Source organism: Schistocerca cancellata, unplaced genomic scaffold, assembly GCF_023864275.1.
Source record: "Schistocerca cancellata isolate TAMUIC-IGC-003103 unplaced genomic scaffold, iqSchCanc2.1 HiC_scaffold_1168, whole genome shotgun sequence".
Taxonomy (NCBI): domain Eukaryota; kingdom Metazoa; phylum Arthropoda; class Insecta; order Orthoptera; family Acrididae; genus Schistocerca; species Schistocerca cancellata.
The window spans coordinates 938,008-941,996 of record NW_026047167.1 but is presented as its reverse complement, the minus strand read 5'-3'; the positions used below and the strand labels follow the sequence as shown (position 1 = coordinate 941,996).

General features: G+C 45.6%; 1 non-coding gene across 1 annotated transcript; it reads right to left on the bottom strand.

Annotated features, from left to right (window-relative positions):
* Positions 1-294: 294 nt before the first annotated feature.
* On the bottom strand, positions 295-413 carry LOC126160951 (5S ribosomal RNA). The gene has a single exon (XR_007534638.1). It is a non-coding gene; the product is annotated as a 5S ribosomal RNA (ribosomal RNA).
* Positions 414-3,989: the final 3,576 nt, after the last annotated feature.

Below are 3,989 nucleotides of genomic sequence, written 5' to 3'. Positions count from 1 at the left end.
TTTCTTTTTTTTTTTTTTATTTACTTTGTGGAATTTAGCACTGCTACAAAACAGTAGGCCCTGACGTATTTCAAAACTCATCTGTCGATTCGCAGTGTGTTGTTATTTTCAAGGCGTTCTAGCACTCTTCTTTCGCGCATTCTTGCTCAAACTGAGTTCATTACTGTAATTTCGTATCTTACGTTTGATACAGTAGTTTAAAATGCTTGTGGAAGCATCTTTGTCAACACCTGAAAGTTAGTATGAAAAGAGGGCTGGCAGGTGTAGCGACGTAAAAATGAAAAAATGAGATAGAGCCAACAGCACCCGGTGTTCCCAGGCGGTCACCCATCCAAGTACTAACCGGGCCCGATGTTGCTTAACTTCGGTGATCGGACGAGAACCGGTGTATTCAACATGGTATGGCCGTTGGCGTCCTTATACTGTAGCCGCACCACACAAGAAGCATTCGCCTCTTCTCGCAACACACGCAATCGCCGCTTTCCGTGGCACATTTGACGCAAAGCACGTCCTTCCACCTCGAAGGTGGCGCGGAGTGCGCGCTCGGCTCGGCGTCTCATAGGAGACTGCCGAACGTAGGTGCGGCGCACAACACAGCTGCTCGGTGCACCGCCTGTCATTCGTTTGGTGCGTGTGGCCGCGGGGTGTGGCAGTGTCCTGCTGGACCGACGGAGGCTTTCTCACCTGGCTGACACACGCCGCGCTTCCAGATATTTGCGTAATTTGCGTGGTGCATTTGCATTCGCTCCTGTCCCCCCTCCCGTCCCGACTTGTCCCGACTTTGCTCGACTGCCGCTCGGGTCGCGGTCCATATGACAGCACAAGCGCGAGAAACGTCTGCGGGAGGCGGCGAGACGACAAAAGAATAAATTTATCATTACAAACCGAATTTGGAGCTGTACGCCGCTGCAGAACGATAGGCGCTACCGTATTTCGGAGCATACCGCCCGATTCGTACTGTTTTCTCGTTTTCACAGACTTCCTGGCAAACTTGGTTTGCACATTCTCCTTCAAACTGAGTTAATTACTGCAGTTTCGTACCTTACGGCCGTTTAAAATGCTTGAGGAAGTCTCTTTGTCACAACAGAAAGGTGATATGGAAAAAGGCTGGCTGCCAGGAGTAGCGACTGAAAAGCGAAAAATGAAGACAGCCAGGGTTCCCAGGCGCTCACCCTTCCGAGTACTACTAACGTTGTTGCTTCACTTCGGAGATCGGACGAGAACGGAAGATTTTATTTCTTTCTTTTTTTTTTTTTTTATTTACTTTGTGGAATTTAGCACTGCTACAAAACAGTAGGCCCTGACGTATTTCAAAACTCATCTGTCGATTCGCAGTGTGTTGTTATTTTCAAGGCGTTCTAGCACTCTTCTTTCGCGCATTCTTGCTCAAACTGAGTTCATTACTGTAATTTCGTATCTTACGTTTGATACAGTAGTTTAAAATGCTTGTGGAAGCATCTTTGTCAACACCTGAAAGTTAGTATGAAAAGAGGGCTGGCAGGTGTAGCGACGTAAAAATGAAAAAATGAGATAGAGCCAACAGCACCCGGTGTTCCCAGGCGGTCACCCATCCAAGTACTAACCGGGCCCGATGTTGCTTAACTTCGGTGATCGGACGAGAACCGGTGTATTTTTTTTTTTTTTATTTTTTTTATTCTTTTTTTTTCTTGTCTTTTTTGTTTCTTTTTTTTTTTGTTTTTTTTTTCTTTTTTTGTTTCAAGTTGATTAAACTTGGAACCTCATCCTTTTACTCAGTTAGTCTCTTTCTGTAACTTTCTTTATTTTATTTCTTTTTTTTCCAAATATGATCTTATGTATACTAGTTTACAGGTCGGCACATGACAAAAGATAGACAAATAAATGGAGACTGGTTATATTTTCCAGCACTACTAACTACATATATCTAAACTTATTTTTGAGAGAACTGCATGTATGACGCAAGAAGGAGATCAGTGTAAGTATCATCAAAACTCAATTGCAAAACTGAAAGACAATTGATGCAAATAAGAGGGACTCGGACACATCTTATAGTTGTTTCGCATACGCGTGATGCAATGCAGATGATAAGAAATTGGCAAAATGTTCTTTGTGTTTATTACTATTTTTGATCTTAGAATATTGGTCCCAAATATGAGTCAAAAAGGTGAGTGCATCGTGAATTTGCTGGTCGATAAGGGCGTAGGCAGTGTGGCCCAACAACCACACAGCAGTATTGTGTTTTGCACGGGGGAAGTATTTAAAATCCGGTACAATGACACTATCAACTGAGACGTGCGCCGGCGTAGTTCGCGTGATGAGAGCCACCATTAACTGGCAAGTCCTCCACACGTCGGAAACAGCTTGACATTGCAGGCGGTGTTCTCTGGTGTCAAGCACGCCACACCTGCCACAGTTGGGGGAGGCGAGAAGCTGAATGTCGGCTAAACGCTGATTGGTGGGCAGTGTGTTGTTGACTAGTTTGTACCACAACGCAGACACATCGGACGGCAGAAGACTGCTATTGACATTTGACCACACTTGCTTCCAGTTTACGGTAGGTAAGCGGACTTCCAATTTACTAATGGGAGGTTGTCCCATCAATTCAATATAGAGCTGCCGTGCAGTCCTGTGTGGATCTGTGGCCGTACGGAGGACGTAGCTTCTATTTAGGATATACTCTCGTACAAAGGACATACGGTAAGGGATGTTGGCCACCGATACTGGGGCGCTTTCAGATTCTGGCCGATAGATTTCCAGCAGGGATGCTGTCGATCCATCGGGAAAGCCGGCCTGCATTTCAGCGGTGCGGTTGACGAGCAACGCTGCACATTTGCGACTGAAGTCTACTAGCCCGAGTCCTCCACGTGACGGGTCTAAGACACAAACTGTTGCTCGCACTTTAAAAATTTCGTGACGCCAGAGTAACCAGTATACTGCTTGAGATATAGCGCGTCCTATTTGTTTCGGCACGCTAAGCAACTGAGCCATATACCACGCCTTAGTGAGGATAAAGGAATTGATTAGCTTGACTTTCTGGTGCAAGTTAAGGTGCCGGGTTGCGTGGCTTTTGCAGAGGCCCTTAATGGAGTTGAGAATTCTTCTCCAATTTCGTGCTTGCATACGCTGCGGGCACGCGGTTATGTCTAGACCCAATACTTGATGGTCTCTCACGACTCTGTACCATGGGCGGACAATATCGGTGGCTAGCAGACCCAGTGGGAGTAGAACAGTTTTAAAAGTATTTATCACTGCTCCAGACGCACATTCATACTGGTGAAGGGCGGCGCGTATCGAGTCTATGTCTGCTGTGTGCTCAAGGAAAGCGCCTACGTCATCTGCGTATGCCACACATTTAATGGAAGCATTGTGTATTTGTACTCCTTTTGACGTCCTGCCGATTGTTCTGAGAAGCGGGTCTATGGCGATCACGAATAAGAACATTGACAGCGGACATCCTTGCCTGACAGAGCGGCAAATAGGGATCGGTTTAGTTTGCCATCCATTTAATGTGACTATTGATCTTGCTCCCGTGAGAATATTTTCAATAATTTTGGTAAATTCTCGGCCGAATCCCATTTTTGTCATGACCTGTAGCAAGTATTTGTGGCTTATGCGATCGAAAGCATTCGCAAAGTCAATGGATAGAATAGCTGTCGATAATTTATGGACTGCCGTGTGAGCCACTATGTCTCGGTATAAGGACGCTGCGTGGAAAATATTGTGGTGTGTTACTCCGCACGTTTGGTAGGAGCTGATAGCTTTGTTCATGACTGGCTTCATCTTCGCTGCAAGGCACCTTGCAACGATTTTATAATCGGTATTGAGTAACGTAATAGGTCGGAAATCTTGAATACTACATGTATGTTGCGTTTTAGGGACGAGCACAACTCGACCTTCCAGAAATTTTGCGGGAATTTCCGTGCCACGAATTACTTCATTTACTATGTCGGTAAGTTTTTGCCCAAAGATATCCCAGCAGACCTGATAGAATTCAGTTGGCAGGCCATCAG